We start from the raw sequence: 17639 nt of genomic DNA, 5'->3' as shown, positions 1-17639 counted from the left end.
ATTATCTGCATGTAGATATTATGTATTTAATTTTTGAAAGTTCCAGGGCATTTTTTACTTCAAATATTTCTTGTGCTCAATTTTATTCTTTTTTTTTTTAATTTTTTATTTTTTTTATTGGTTGTTCACAACATTACAAAGCTCTTGACATATCATATTTCATACATTAGATTGAATCAATTTTATTCTTTTTATCCTTTATTGTTTGAAGTGTATCTATAGTTTTTAGATGCTCCATCCTAGTTTTCATTTTTTTTTCTCATTGCAATTTATTTTTTAATTTTTAAAAATTTTTATTTTTTAATTGTTGATGGACCTTTATTTTATTTATTTATATGTGGTGCTGAGAATTGAACCCAGTGCCTCACACATACTAGGCAGGTGCTCTACCACTGAGCCACAACCCCAGCACCTCCTTGCATTTTAGTTTAAGCAGTTTTCTATTGAACTTTCCTCAAGCTCAGTGATTCTTTTTCTTGGCTGTATTCCATGTACTGATGAACCCATCAATGGCGTTCTTCATTTCTCATAGAAAAATGGATGTGTCACATTCAGTATTTTTTTGTTCCTAGAATTTCCTTTTGATTTTCAGACTCTGCCTCTCTGCTTGCATTGCCCATTTGTTATTGCATGTTGCTTACTTTCCCATTAGTTACCTAAACCATTTGTCATGATTATTTTACATTTTCTATCTCAGAATTCCAACATCTGTGTTTGGTTCTGATCCTTCATTTTAATTTTTCTTGCCTTTTGTTGGGCCTTGTAATTTTTTTGTTGTTGTTGAAAGCTGAAGAATATGTGTTATTAAACTTTAGAAACTGACATAGAGGCCTTTTGTGTGAATGTTGCTGTTAACTTGGCTAGGAGTTGGGTTGTATTCAATATTTGCTTTTAGCTATAGGTACCAGAAGTTTCAGATTCCTCTTTTGTCTTGATTTTTGTTTAAGTTTGTTGAATTTTTTTTATTTTTAAAAACTTGTTCTAATTAGTTAAACATGACAGTAGAATGCATTTTGACACATTGTACACGAATGGAACTTCTCATTCCTCTGGCTGTACATGGAACAGAGTCACACCGGTCATGCAATCATACATGTATGTAGGGTAATATTGTCTATCTCATTCCACCATCAATCCCACCCCCACACTTCCCCTCTCCTCCTCTCACTCCCCTCTGCCCAATCTAAAGTTACTCCATTCTTCCCTACCTTTTCCTTCCCACCCCACTGCCCCCAATATGGATCAGCATTCCCTTATCAGAGAAAACATTCACCCTTTGGCTTTTTGGGTTTGGCTTATTTCACTTAACATGATATTCTCCAGGTCCATTGATTTACCTGCAAATGCCATAATTTCATTCTTCTTCAAGGCTGAATAATATTCTATTGTATATATATACAATATATATATATACATACAATATTCTATTGTGTGTGTATATATATATATCACATTTAAATTTGTTGAATTTTTTTAGTTTTAAATTGACTCATAAAAATTGTACATATTTATGTACATATTTATATTTACTACATGATGTTTCAGTACTGTAAACTATGTCACATTCAAATCAGAGTAAACATTTCTATCTATTCAAACCTTTATTATTTCTTTGTTATAAAAACATTCAAAATCACTTCTTGTGGCTTTCTTGGTATAAGTGACACATTATCATTACCTATAATCACTCTATTTACTGAATACCAGAACTTTCTCCTGTCTTACTGTAACTTGGTTCCTATTATAGGGTCCTCATTTTCTTCTTGTGGTTTCTCCTCTTGATTTGGGGCTTCTCTGAGAATTCCTCAGTGAGTGTCTGTATCTTCTTTCTCTATGATTATCATGGAACGCTGTTGGTAAGGAGAGGCGAAATGTGGCCTGTAGACTTAACACTTAAGTCTCACTTCAGTCTCTGGTACCATAGGTAAATAAATTTTTATCCTTGGTGATTTAGTCTATTGCTTTCATAAGTAGTATTTTGCAAAAACAAAACAAAGCACAAAAATGAAGAAGACAGTTGGACACCTGAATGAATTATAATATGGACATCTGCTTAACTGCTCCCCAGTTCAAGAAATGGAACAGTACAGCCACTTTAGAAGTTCCTTATGTGTGCCTCTTTATTTAATCATAGCAATTCAGCTTCTTCAAAAAAAATCATCATTTTGACTTTTATAATTATTTTCTGCTTACTTTATAATTTTACAATTTGTGCATCCCAAGAGATTTTGTTTTATACTTTGTGATTATTAATAAGGTTGAGTGCCTTTTCATACAATTATCTTACATATTTTTTTTAAAGAGAGAGAGAGGGGGAGAGAGAGAGAGAGAGCGAGAGAATTTTAATATTTATTTTTTAGTTTTCGGTGGACACAACATCTTTGTTTGTATGTTGTGCTGAGGATCAAACCCGGGCCGCACATATGCCAGGCGAGCGCGCTACCACTTGAGCCACATCCCCGGCCCTTATCTTACATATTGTTTTGTAAAATGATTGTTTATATTCTTTCCCCATTTATCTATTTGGTTGCCTTTTTAAAACTTACAGCAGATATAGAAGCTATGTTCTACAATTCTTTGTATGTATTCCAGGTGCCAGTCGTTTGTTGATTATTTGTAACTTCTCTCACTCTTTGGTTTGTTTGTTTTGCGAGTTTCTCTCTCTCTCTCTCTCTCTCTCTCTCTCTCTCTCTCTCTCTCATTTTTTTTAAATTGTTGTAGATGGACAGCATGCCTTTATTTTATTTATTTATTTTTTTAATATGGTGCTGAGGATCAAACCCAGTGCCTCATATATTATAGGTAAGTGCTCTGCCACTGAGCTACAGCCCTAGCCCTGTTTTGTTCTCTTAAAACTATCTGTTGACTAACAAAATTTATTTACATAGTCAGATTTATAAGCCTTTCCCATTTCATTTTGCTATTATTGGCTCTTTGCATTTCTAATTTCTATATATACTTCAGAGTAGGTTGGTCAGAGCCCATCCCCTACAAGAAAAAATAAAAACATAAAAATCCTATTAATACTTTTTTAAAGTACTGTTTTATTATCATAGTAACAAATACAGAATTAAGTAATGCACAACATAAAACCAGCCCACTGAGCAATTCCTATTCCACACTTGACTGTTAACCGCTGAAGATATTTCCCTAAGGGGTTTCACCGTCCTAACACCTTTAATCATTTCACAACAAAGTCGATTGGCATATAAAGTAAAATATTATCTTATAGCCAACTTATCCATTTTATATGTACAAGATGACTAGTCTAAAAACTGTGAAATATCAGTGTTCCCTTCCAAGAACAAAAAGTATATATTCTTAGAGGACTTCACATAAATGGCCATGTGTTTAGCCTGTACAAAATTAAGCTTTTTAAACTTGTAGAACACAAGCAACTCAACCTAAATGTCTCAGTGTGTTCTTTTCTGCAAAATTCTGTCTACTATGGAAAGATAAATTACAAAAATATAAAATTTTAGGGCATAAGACTAAATAAGTAGTATCTGTTATAGAGATACCTATTCTTTACCAATTCCCATTCTTCCCTACCCCTTCAAAATCATAAGCAGCTTTCTTTTGTGACAGATAATGTGAAAATCCAATATATATAGCACATCTCTTGGTCCACTGACTGGCTATTCTATCATATTCTGAGTAAGATTATAGTTTGTAAGAAAGGAGCAGATGAAAAGGAGGACTTTAGAAATGATTAGTGTTAGACTCCAGTTGTGTCTTAATATGTTCAGGCAAATAACTTTTAGACCCCAGATTAAATATAAGAGAGGTGGGTTATTATATAAAATGTAGCCCTTGGAGACTTGAAGGGATACTCTGGTATAAAGTGACATCAGGAAGGAGTATACCACCCTCATACATGGATCCTGGGGCCCTGGAATGGTGATCTCCTTCATAGATGTTATTTCCTTTGGGACAGCACAACTCTTAGGTAGACTATCTAAAGTGATCTCTGTCAGTTCCTTCTAAGCCCTCTTGGTGCTGTTGGAAGGGAAGTTTGGAGTTTTTCTCATGTTGAATTGACTCTTTCTTGGAGATGTTTGTTTCTGGCTTGGTTTGCTGTTAGAAAGATGAAGATGAGGAGCTGGTGCTGGTCCTCGAGTTGTTATCCATCATGGCAATCCGTTCCCTTCCCACCCTGGAGATATTTATCTCTTTGTGTCTGACTCCTCCATGGCTACAGTTGGGCCTAAGTAAGATTTTGATTGGCAATGAGTTTCATCACTAGATGAAAAATCATTTTATATTCTTTCATTGCTTGGAAGATTTTGGGTAAAATTGGAGTTGTAGAACCTAACAGTAAAGCCACCGGAGTCTAAACCTTTCTATAAGGGAAAGTTTTTATTTCATTTATTTAATAGATAAAGAAGGAATTAAGGGCTGGGGTTGTAGTTCAGCAGTATAGCGCTTGCCTAGCACATGCGAGGCCCTGGGTTTGATCCTCAGCACACATATAAATAAATAAAATAAAGGTATTGTGTCCAACTACAGCTAAAAAATAAATATTTTTTTAAAAAGAAGCAATTAAACTTTTCTTCCTTTTCCAGTCAGTATATTTTTTAGGTATTTATACATTCTGTCTAATTTTTAAAACAATGTTCCTCATAATGTTCTTTATAATAGCCTATGAACGTTTTTACTGTCCACAGAATCTGGAATGATTTCCTATTTTTCTGTTCTGGATTTGGATATCAGTCTTTTCAGTGTATCAGCTTTTTGCTTTGGTTATGATCTTTTCTGTTGTTTCCTTATTATTTCACTAACTCTTATTATTTTCTTTCTTCTGCTGGCCCCCCATTACCCCCAGTTTCTTCAGATGAATGTTTACCTTATTACCTTTTGGGCCCTTTTTTCCTAATAGAAATATTTAAGGCTATAAATTTTCCTCAAAATGCTTTAGTTGTATTCCACACAAACTATGATATGTACTATTTTCCTCATAAAGTTTTTTTTTCTAATATTATTTCCCATTTGATCCATTGGTTGTTTAAAAGCATCATTTTTTTTTCTTGGTCTCAGAGATTTAACCCAGGGGTGCTTCACAATTGAGCCATATCCACAGCCTTTTTATTTTTGAGGCAGGGTCTCGATAAATTGCTTAGGGCTTTTCTAAATTGCTGATGCAGGCCTCGAACTTGTGATCCTCCTGTCTCAGCCTCCTGAATAGGATGATAGGCATGCACTACTACACCTGGCATAAGCATAATTTTTTAAATGTTCAAAATCACAATTAATTTTTTAAAAATATCTTTTTTGTAGTTGGACACTGTACAATGCCTTTTTTTTTTTTTAATGTGTTGCTGAGAATTGAACCCGGGTCCTGCCCATGCTAGGCGAGTGCTCTACCGCTAAGCCACAATCTCAACCCAAAATCACAATGAATTTTCAGTTATCTTTTTATGATTGATTTATTACTTAATTACTTTGCAGAGCATACTATTAAGTTTTATATTTCTAACATTTATTAATTTCTATTTTATGGTTAGTTTCTGATAATGAGCTGTGTATTTTTATTTTTATTTTTATTTTATTTTTTGGTATTGGGGATTGAACCCAGGAGTGCTTAACCACTGAACCACATCCCCAGCCTGTTTTATGTTTTATTTTGAGACAGGGTCTCACTAGGTTGCTTAGGGCCTCTCTAAGTTGCTGAGGCTGGCTTTGAACTTATAATTCTCCTGCCTCAGCCTCCCAAGCTGCTGGGATTACAGGTATATGTCACTGTGCCTGGCGATTGAGGTATGTTTTTTATTTACCTATTAAGTCAAGTTTGTAATTATGTTATTCAAATATTCTACACTAAATTTTATATCATTTTCATATCTATTTTAATTTCTAGTATGTTAAATTTTTCCATTCTGATTGTGAATATGCTTCCCTTGTAGAGCTGTCAGTTTTTTCCTTATATATTTGAGGTATGTCCTTAGGAACATATAAACTTAGAAATTTTATATTACTAAGTGATCTTTATCTCTAATCATGTTTCTTACCTCTTGTCTGATATTTAAGTAGCTATGCCAGATTTTTTTTGGTATTCATTTTCATGAAAAATGTTTACTATTCTTTTACTATTAACCTTTCCATATCTTTGTTTTAGCTATCTTTCATAAACATGATTAAGTCTTTAAATCTATCTTTATATTGCAACTGGATCATTTTATAATTTATACCTTTTAGTTTAAAGCTAGCATGTCATTGGCCTTTTTATTGTTCTACATATGATCATTTTTTTCTCATTTCCTGCCTTCTTTTGGATTGATTTTGGATTCTTTATTCTTTTAATGTTTATCTGAGAAATCACAAGGACCTTAGAACAGGATCTCCATTTAGAAGCTCCTTCTCAACTTATGTGCCATTGTGGTTCTATATTTTAATAGTATATGAGTGTAAATACACACACACACACACACACACACACACACACACACACACACTTAATAAGACACACTAGTTGTTTGCTTAGTTGGGTCTTGTGTAGATTGGCCTATATATCTGCCCATTTTTTCTTTTCATTGCCCTTCATTCCTTTTATCAATTTTTTTTCTGACAGAAGAATAATCTTCAGAATTTCTTTTAAAATTTTGCCCCACTTTTACCTTTTTTGGGGGGACACTATTATATATTTTTAGATTTAGATAATTAAGGTACAATAAAAAGTCAATTTCATGAGTTTAGACACATATATTATGCCTGTGTAGCCACAACTTTAAAAAATATATGAAAGATAGAAAAGAGAACATTTCCTTCCCTCCAGATAATTCCCTACTTCCTTTTCCATTCAGTTTCCCTTCTCCCTATCACTTTGCACGTATTACCATTGATTAATTTTGCCTATGTGTGCATATTACATATAGACAGTCCTCCCTTTACATGATTTCTTTTTTTTTTTTATTGGTTGTTCACAACATTACAAAGCTCTTGACATATCATACTTCGAACAATAGTTTCAAGTGAGTTATGAACTCCCATTTTTACCCCAAATACAGATTGCAGAATCACATAGGTTACACATTCACATTTTTACATAGTGCCATACTAGTGACTGATGTATTCTGCTACCTTTCCAATCCTCTACTATCCCCCTCCCCCCATCTTCTCTTTCTATCCCATCTACTGTAATTCATTTCTCTCCTTATTTTTCTTCCAATTACCCTCACAACCTCTTTTATGTAGTTTTTTATAACAATGAGGGTCTCTTTCCATTTCCATGCAATTCCACTTTTCTCTCTCTTTCCCTCCCAACTCGTGCCTCTGTTTAATGTCAATCTTTTCTTCCTGCTCTTCCTCCCTACTCTATTCTTAGTTGCTCTCATTATATCAAAGAAGACATTTGGTATTTGTTTTTTAGGGATTGGCTAGCTTCACTGAGCATAATCTGCTCTAATGCCATCCATTTCCCTGCAAATTCCATGATTTTGTCATTTTTTAGTGCTGCGTAATACTCCATGATGTATAAATGCCACATTTTTTTAATCCATTCATCCATTGAAGGGCATCTGGGTTGGTTCCACAGTCTAGCTATTGTGAATTGTGCTGCTGTGAACATCGATGTGGCAGTATCCCTGTAGTACGCTCTTTTAAGGTCTTCAGGGAATAGACCAAGAAGGGCAATAACTGGGTCAAATGGTGGTTCCATTCCCAGCTTTCCCAGGAATCTCCATACTGCTTTCCAAATTGGCCGAACCAATTTGCAGTCCCACCAGCAATGTATAAGAGTACCCTTTTCCCCACATCCTCGCCAGCACTTGTTATTATTTGACTTCATAATGGCTGCCAATCTTACTGGAGTGAGATGGTATCTTAGGGTAGTTTTGATTTGCATTTCTCTGACTGCTAGAGATGGTGAGCATTTTTTCATGTATCTGTTGATTGATAGTATGTCCTCCTCTGAGAAGTGTCTGTTCAGGTCCTTGGCCCATTTGTTGATTGGGTTATTTGTTGTCTTATTGTCTAATTTTTTGAGTTCTTTGTAAACTCTGGATATTAAGGCTCTATCTGAAGTGTGGGGGGTAAAAATTTGTTCCCATGATGTAGACTCCCGATTTACTTCTCTTATTGTTTCTCTTGCTGTGAAAAAACTTTTTAGTTTAAGTAAGTCCCATTTGTTGATTCTTGCTATTAACTCTTGTGCTATGGGTGTCCTGTTAAGGAATTTGGAGCCTGATCCCACAATATGTAGATCGTAGCCAACTTTTTCTTCTATCATACGCAGAGTCTCTGATTTGATATCAAGGTCCTTGATCCATTTTGAGCTAATTTTTGTGCATGGTGAGAGGAGGGGATTCAGTTTCATTTTGTTGCATATGGATTTCCAGTTTTCCCAACACCATTTGTTGAAGATGCTATCCTTCCTCCATTGCATGCTTTTAGCCCCTTTATCAAATATAAGATAGTTGTAACTTTGTGGATTAGTCTCTGTATCCTCTATTCTGTACCATTGGTCTACCCGCCTGTTTTGGTACCAGTACCATGCTGTTTTTGTTACTATTGCTCTGTAGTATAGTTTGAAATCTGGTATTGCTATACCACCTGATTCACACTTCCTGCTTAGAATTGCTTTTGCTATTCTGGGTCTTTTATTCTTCCATATGAATTTCATGATTGCTTTATCTATTTCTACAAGCAATGCCATTGGGATTTTGATTGGCATTGCATTAAACCTATAGAGGACTTTTGGTAATATCGCCATTTTGATGATGTTAGTTCTGCCTATCCATGAACAGGGTATATCTTTCCATCTTCTAAGATCTTCTTCTACTTCTCTTTTTAGGGATCTGTAGTTTTCATTGTATAAATCTTTCACCTCTTTTGTTAGGTTGATTCCCAAGTATTTTATTTTTTTTTGAGGATATTGTGAATGGAGTGGTTTTCCTTATTTCCATTTCAGAGGTTTTGTTGCTGATATACAGAAATGCCTTTGATTTGTGCGTGTTGATTTTATATCCTGCCACTTTGCTGAATTCATTTATTAGTTCTAGTAGTTTTTTTTAGACCATTTTGGTTCTTCTAGGTATAGAATCATGTCATCTGCAAATAGTGATAATTTAAGTTCTTCCTTTCCAATTTTTATGCCTTTAATTTCTTTCGTTTGTCTAATTGCTCTGGCCAGTGTTTCGAGAACTATATTGAATAGAAGTGGTGATAGAGGGCATCCCTGTCTTGTTCCTGATTTTAAGGGGAATGCCTTCAATTTTTCTCCATTCAGAATGATGCTAGCCTGGGGCTTAGCGTAAATAGCTTTTACAATATCGAGGTAAGTTTCTGTTATCCCTAGTTTTTCTAATGTTTTGAACATAAAGGGATGCTGTACTTTGTCGAATGCTTTTTCTGCGTCTATCGAGATGATCATATGGTTCTTATCTTTAAGTCTATTGATATGGTGAATTACATTTATTGATTTCCGTATATTGAACCATCCCTGCATCCCAGGGATGAATCCTACTTGATCATGGTGCACAATTTTTTTGATGTGTCTTTGTATCCGATTCGCCAGAATTTTATTGAGGATTTTTGCATCTAGGTTCATCAGAGATATTGGTCTGTAGTTTTCTTTCTTTGATGTGTCTTTGTCTGGTTTCGGAATCAATGTGATGTTGGCCTCATAGAATGAATTTGGAAGGACTCCCTCTTTTTCTATTTCCTGGAATAACTTGAAAAGTATTGGTATTAATTCTTCTTTAAAGGTTTTGTAAAACTCCGCTGTATACCCATCCGGTCCTGGGCTTTTCTTGGTTGGTAGTCTTTTGATTACTTCTTCAATTTCATCCATTGATATTGGTCTGTTCAAATCGTGTGTGTCCTCCTGACTCAGTCTGGGCAAATCATATGTCTTAAGAAATTTATTGATGTCTTCACTATCTTCTATTTTATTGGAATATAGGTTTTCAAAATAGTTTCTAATTGTCTTCTGTATTTCTGTGGCATCTGTTGTGATATTGCCTTTTTCATCCCTTATGTTAGTAATTTGAGTTCTCTCTCTTCTTCTCTTCGTTAGCATGGCTAAAGGTTTGTCAATCTTGTTTATTTTTTCAAAGAACCAACTTTTAGTTTTGTTAATTTTTTCAATAGTTTCTTTTGTTTCAATTTCATTGATTTCCGCTCTGATTTTAATTATTTCTTGCTTTCTGCTGCATTTGCTATTGTTTTGCTCTTCCTTTTCTAGGGCTTTGAGATGAAGTGTGAGCTCATTTATTTGTTGGTTTTTCCTTCTTTTGAGGAATGACCTCCAGGCGATGAATTTCCCTCTTAAAACTGCTTTCATTGTGTCCCATAGATTCCGATAGGTTGTGTCTGCATTTTCATTTATCTCTAAGAATTTTTTGATTTCCTCCTTTATGTCTTCTGTAACCCTTTGATCATTCAGTAACATATTGTTCATTTTCCATGTGATATTGGATTTTCCCTTCCTTCTTTTATCATTAATTTCCAGTTTCAATCCATTATGATCAGATAAAATGCATGGTATAATCTCTACCCCTTTATATTTATTGAGGGTTGCCCTATGGCATAATATATGGTCTATTTTTGAGAAGGATCCATGTGCTGCTGAGAAAAAAGTATATCCATTCGATGATGGTTGGTATATTCTATATATGTCAGTTAAGTCTAGGTTATTGATTGTGGTATTGAGGTCTATAGTTTCTTTATTCAACTTTTGCTTGGAGGATCTGTCCAATGGTGAGAGAGGTGTGTTGAAGTCACCCATTATTATTGTGTTGTGGTCTATTTGATTCTTGAACTTGAGGAGAATTTGTTTTATAAACTTCGAAGCGCCATTATTTGGTGCATAAATATTGATAATTGTTATGTCTTGTTGTTTAATGGTTCCTTTTAACAGTGTATAATGTCCTTCCTTATCCCTTTGGATTAACTTAGTCTTGAAGTCGATTTTATTCGATATGAGGATGGCCACCCCTGCTTGCTTGCGAGGAGCGTGTACGTGGTATATTTTTTCCCAGCCTTTCACCTTCAGCCTGTGTATGTCTTTTCCAGTCAGGTGAGTCTCCTGGAGACAGCATATTGTTGGATTTGTTTTTTTGATCCATGTTACCAGCCTATGTCGCTTTATTGGAGTGTTTAAACCATTAATGTTTAGAGTTACTATTGATATATGGTTTGTACTTCCAGCCATATTTGATTATTTATCTCGTTTTTTTTTTTTTAATTGCGTTTGTTTCACCATGATTAGTTTTCCCCCCTCCGTCTGTCTTTACTGAGGTACTTCCCACTGTTGGCTTTGGTTATTGTTTTCCGTTTCTTCCTCGTGAAGTGTTTTGCTCAAGATGCTTTGCAACGCTGGTTTTCTGGCTGCAAATTCTTTTAGTTTTTGTTTATCGTGAAAGATTTTTATTTCGTTGTCGTATCTGAAGCTTAATTTTGCTGGGTACAGAATTCTTGGTTGGCATCCATTGTCTTTCAGTGTTTGAAATACGTTATTCCAGGATCTTCTCGCTTTCAGCGTCTGAGTTGAGAAGTCCATTGTTAACCTTATTGGTTTACCCTGAATGTAATCTTTCTCTTTTCTCTTGTAGCTTTTAATATTTTCTCTTTGTTCTGTATATTGGATATCTTCATAACAATGTGTCTTGGCGTTGGTCTACTGTGATTTTGTATGTTCGGTGTCCTGTATGCATCTACAATTTGAATATCTGTTTCCTTTTTTAATTCTGGAAAGTTTTCTGTGATTATTTCATCTAGTAGATTACTCATTCCCCTTGTTTGAATCTCTATCCCTTCCTCTATCCCAATGACTCTTAAATTTGGTTTTTTTATATTATCACATATCTCTTGTATGCTTGTCTCATGATTTTTAACCAGCCTATCTGAGATGGCTAGCCTCTTTTCCAGATGATATATTTTGTCTTCATTATCTGATGTTCTAGCTTCTACTTGCTCCACTCTATTAATGATACTCTCATTTGAGTTTTTAATTTGGTTTATAGTTTCCTTCATTTCTAAGATTATGGTTTGATTCTTTTTTATAGTCTCTATCTCCTGATAAAGATGCTTAACTTCTTCCTTTATCTGTTTGTGTAATACATTCTCAATGTGTTCTTTCGCTGCTTGAATTTGCTGTCTTGTATCCTCTTTAAGGTTCTGTTCCATCTGTCTCAGGTGTTCCATGAGTTCTTTATATGACCATTTTTCTGGTGATTCTATATCCGTCTGAATATTTAGGCTGCCCTGCATTGTTTGCACTCCTTTTCTTCCTTGCTTTTTCATGCTGTTCATATTGTTTCTTGTTCTGTTTGACTGCTGAGTTACTGTTTACTCCTATAAATATATTTGAAGCTTGGGAGGAAAGGTATTAGAAGGGATGGGTAGAAGTCACTAAAGAGAATAAGAGTAAGCAGGTAGAATTCAAGGAAGGGGGAATAAGAAAATTAAAAAGAGATGTAAAGACAGGAGAAAAGAAGGATAGAAAAAAATAGAAGATTAAAAGGGATTTAAAGAAAAATAATAATAGTAGAAATGGAAAATGAGATTTAAAAAATAGAATAAAATAAAATAAGATGGATTAAAAAACATTTAAAAAGACAGCAAAAGAAAAAAAAATTTTATAAATGCAGTCCTAGAGTTCGATTAACTGCTCTTCCAGTGGGTGGAGCTATGCCCACCGGGCCAAGTTTCTCCTCTCAGTAGGTGGGAGTCAGTCACTGTGCAGCGGTACTTCCTCCCGGATTGGGCGGGCCTCCATTCCTGCTGTTCGCTGTGTGGGCGGGGCCTTTTGCAGAGCTGGTCAGGGGTCGTTTGCAGCACTGGGTTGGCAGGTGGAGGGTGGTCGTCTGCAGCTCCAAACCGCCAGAGGAGGTTCACAGAGTCGGGCCCTCGGGGCGGGCAGGCAGCGCCTGCTCCCCCACTCACTGCAAGGGTGTAGGCAGCGGCCGCTTGGCGGTAGCCAGCAACGGTTCACAGAGCTGGTCTGCGGGGGCCCAAGCAGCCAAGCAGGCAGCACCGGCTCCCAAGTTCACTGCACCGTGTGAGCAGCGGCTGGTTGAGGTTCACCAAGCCAGCCCGGGGGATGCGGGGGGGACAGGCAGACAGCCAGCAACGGCTCCCAAGTTCGATGTTACGTGTGGGCGGTTCACAAAGCCGGGCTGCGGGGACCCAGGCAGGCCGCTCCTGCTCCTAAACTCGCTGCAGCGTGTGGGCGGCGGTCGGCTTGGGTTCACAGGGCCCGCCCGCGGGGATCCAGGCAGGCAGCAATGGTTCCCAAGAACAATGCAGCATGTGGCCTGCGCCGGCTGCGATTCACAGAGCCAGCTCGCGGGGACCCGGGCAGGTCGCTCCTGCTCCTAAACTCGCTGCCGCGTGTGGGCGGTGGTCGGTGGTCGGCTTGGGTTCACAGGGCCCGCCCGCGGGGATCCAGGCAGGCAGCAATGGTTCCCAAGAACAATGCAGCGTGTGGCCTGCGCCAGCTGCGATTCACAGAGCCAGTTCGCGGGGACCCAGGCAGGCAACGACCGTTCCCACGAATGCTGCAGCGTGTGGGCAGCGGTCGGCTTGGGTTCACAGAGCCCGCCCGTGGGGGTCCAGGCGGTTAGTGTCTGCTCCTATGCTCACTGCAGTGTGTAGGCAGCGGCCATTCGGTGGCCCCCAGTGGGACTGTGCCCCTGCTCTGGGTTGCCGAGATTCAGTATTTTGTGACAATCTGACACCTCCTATTAAACTTACTAGTTCCAGGAAGGTCTCCTTTCAGAGGAAATTTGCTTGAAGTTTCCCCGCAGGACGCATGTGGGTGTATTAATGAGTCTCTCTGATCCCCTTACCACGGAGGCATTGTATGTGCTGCCTCTTCGCTGGCAGCCATGTTCTTCTTTCTACATGATTTCTTATACACATAAATTTAATTAATAGGTCTTAATTAAATAATACAGTTCAAATTTTGGTTACTTGAGTATATTAACTGTTGAGTAACTTGTTTGATTTTCTCTGCTGGTGAAGAACGATCTCTAGTGTTTCAAAGCAAGACTCATTTTCAGTATTTCTATTCTGTTCCAATGAGCCTTGCTTTCTAAGTAGTTATGTTGTTACAGATAAGCCAGTTCTTAAAAGCTGGAGTGTTTTTCAGAATTCCTCCCAGAGATAGTTTTTAAAATGTCTTATCTGCACCTTTGAATCTAATATTCTTAGGTTCAAGATACTAGAATTTCCCATATAGTTGAACAATTGATAGAGAGATCTATAAGAAGAAAATTAGTCTCTATGTCCAGTGACTATGACTGGTTCAGTTTGATTTTGGGGAATGAGGAATAAAATGAACATCTATGGCAGAATTCTGATTTTCTTATTTGTTTGCTTGTATTGCCAAAACCACATAAAACCTTAGCATCTTAGTTATCTTAAGCATATAATACAATAATACTAACTGTAAGCATGTTGTTTTAAATAAATATAACTTTTTTATGTTGAAAACTAAAATTCTTTTTCCATTAACCAATTCCCCATTTCCCCTTCCCCCTGGAAATCTGCCATTCTACTTTCTGTTCTTAAGAGTTTGACTATTTTAGGTACCTCATATAAGTAGAATCATGCATTATTTCCATTTCTGTGACTGGCTTGTTTCATTTAGCATAATAACTTCAGAGTTCATCCATGTTAGACACCATAACACAGAATTTCCTTTCTTGTAAAGGCTGAGTAATTGTCTCCCGTGTATACCACATTCTCTTTATGCATTCACCCATTGTTGGCTTGTTTCCACCTCTTGGCTATTTTGTATAGTGCTGCAGTAAACATGGGTGTGCACATATCTCTGAGATCTAAAGAACTTGGTTTTGGATATCAGCTACCTAGACTGCACATAAGAATTGTTTTTTTGTTTTTTATGTACCAGGGATTGAAACCAGGGTCACTTAACCACTGAGGCACATCCTATGTCCCACCCCTTTTTTATTTTGAGACAGGATGTTTGTTTTTTTTAGTTGTAGACACAATACCTTTATTTTATTTATTTATTTTTATGTGATGCTGAGGATTGAACCCAGTGCCTTGCACATACTAGGTGAACGCTCTACCACTGAGCCACAACCCCAGCCCCTTGAGACACGGTGTTTCTAAATTGCTTAGGGCCTTGCTAACTTGGTAAGGCTGGCTTTGAACTTGTGATTCCTTGTTTCAGCCTCCTGTGGCACTGAGATTACAGGCAAGAGTTGGTTTTTAAGCCCCAAATAGGGCTTAAAACTGCATATTCGGTAATTTACACTAGAGTCCCTTTAGGCTTTGGTAAAAGCCATTTCTAAATATATTCTGGACAATTCTTAAAAATCTGTTTTATGACATTGCAAGATTCTGCAATACAAACTATCAGCATAATTTTTAAGGTTTGTTTTTTTTGAATGCCTGGTTTATGATTAGTGATTTATTGATCTGGATTTGATAATTTATGATTATGCATGTAGTTTTCCATTTTCTTCTTTCTTATTAGGTGGTTCCCAGTGTTTGACAGAGATCTTATGGTTATTTGGGGGAATATTTGGTTGTAATGTAGTATAACAGCTTAAAATGGCCATAATGTATACTGGGATGTTTTATCTGTGTATGGTGGATGAAGAGGCCCCGACACTGTAAAACTACTGTCATCTTTTGCTTCACATATACCTCCTTTGTCAGTTTCTCACCTTTTGTTCCTATAGGTAAAGCAGTACCAGGAGGCTTTTCTTAGCAACTCAGACTGCAGAGTGGAATCAGATGAGGAACTTAGGCAAAAATAAAAAAACAAAAACAAAAAAAACACTATGTTTTTTTTTTTTTTTTGATTCCCACTGCCAAAGATTTGTATTTAATTGATTTATTTGTGTGGCCTGGGTCTGGGAATTTGTTAGTTTGTTTTAGTGCTTTAAAATAATTTCATAGTTTAAAGAAAGTTACAAAAATACAGAGAAGTCCAGAAGCTGGGCATGTAGCTCCCAGAGAGGGGAAAAAACCAGATTAGAGGAAATTACTCATTTTAGAGCACAGGTTAAAAAAAAAAAAATCCAAACGGTTATGAGATGGAAAGATTTCCCAGGTCCTTAATTGTCTTTTCAGCTTTGTCTGTCTTTAACGTGTTCATTGAGTTGTATTATTTTAAAAATTGTAATGATATTAGTATAATTTCATGAAGCTTTCTGGTTATTTTTCAAATCTGTTTTTTTCTTTTTATTCTAATTTTATGTCTTTGTATTTAAACATGTCTGCTTTTAAGTTTCTATTTGGTAGTGCTATATTCTGTAGTTCTTGGGGATCTAATTTAGTTTGTGTTTTTGGACTCTTACTAAGGTATTTTTTTTAAAAAAAATGTTTTTTATTAGTGCATCACAATTATACTTATGGGATTCATTTTTACATCCTTATGCATACACACAATATAATTTGGTTACTTTCATTCACCAATAGGTTGTATGGTTTATTAATACCGTAAGAATTGGTAATTTTGAATTTTGTATCCATTATTAGTAGGACTTTTTCTGGGCTTTAAATTCTGTGCATGTCTCAGAGAGGTTTTGCTGAGTATCTCAGGTTTATATGACCAACCTAGAAACAACTTCTATTTTGAGATCTTGTCTTGGGTTTAAGAAAAATGGGGTTCTAGCTAGAATAGCTTATATTCCATATTTGTACAATTATATCAAAATGAATTATTCTATTATGTATAACTAAAAAGAACCAATTAAAAAAAAAAAAAGGAATCCCCAGGGGAAATTCCTTGTTATTATTTCCCAGTGCCTAGCAACAATTGGCAAGGTCTCAGGTCTGACTTTCCCACTAATGGTTTAATCCTCAGTGGCTTTATGTGAGATTTCTTAGTTTATTCTTTGTGTTGCAGATATCTCTGTACCCTCATGTTCTGTTTCTGAATTAAAACACCAGACTGTAGGCTATTGAGACAGACAAACCTTGGCTATAACTAGTATAAGTTTTATTATATTATTTACAAATTCTTTGAAGTTTTGCTATACATTTAAAGGATACTTCTTATATTCAATATCTCTGAGTATTTTGTGGTGAAAGGGCTTTAAGATTATTATCTAGTATTCTATATTTACAAAAGTTAAAAAGTCTTATACTTAAATGTTGACTATGAACTGCAGGGCCATTTCCTACTTAGTTCACCAAAGATTAGTCAGCACCTGTTGCTTGGTCCATACCAGCCACTTAGTAAATGCTTGTAAAATGAATGAAATTTAGTTATAAAACTGAGAACCTGGAATGAAACTATGTTTGGTAATAGAGGTGCAGTTAAGTAAATAAATGGTCATGTTTGCTTAAACATAATTGACTATTACATAATATTTTTCAGTCAGAAAATACTGATTTGGAGGGCTTTATTACAAAACTTAAAAATTTATTAAAGAGAAAGTTTTGGTAAAAAAAAAAAATCAGAGTTCAATTTTGAATTAATAGTATGGTACCAAAAATGTACCAAATATTAGTGAATATCAACAAAATCATAATAGCTTACATTTGAGTGGTGGATTGATGATCCCTTTTTTACCCTTTATTTTCCATACTTCTTATCATGTGATTTTATTTTTTTAAAAAAATATATTAGCAGGGCACAATGGCACATGCCTGTAATCCCAGTAGCTCAGGAGGCTGAGGCAGGAAGGTTCATGAGTTCAAAGCCAATCTCAGCAATT

At 36.1% G+C, this 17639-nt stretch overlaps 1 protein-coding gene across 8 annotated transcripts in view; it reads left to right on the top strand.

Moving 5' to 3' along the window:
- Tsga10 (testis specific 10) overlaps window positions 1-17639 on the top strand; it is a 291349-nt gene that overhangs the window by 43613 nt on the left and 230097 nt on the right. The window lies entirely within an intron of this gene.

The sequence above is a fragment of the Ictidomys tridecemlineatus genome, chromosome 12 (assembly GCF_052094955.1).
Source record: "Ictidomys tridecemlineatus isolate mIctTri1 chromosome 12, mIctTri1.hap1, whole genome shotgun sequence".
Classification (NCBI taxonomy): domain Eukaryota; kingdom Metazoa; phylum Chordata; class Mammalia; order Rodentia; family Sciuridae; genus Ictidomys; species Ictidomys tridecemlineatus.
Note: the sequence above shows the minus strand (reverse complement) of the source record. Positions and strands in the feature narration are given on the sequence as shown.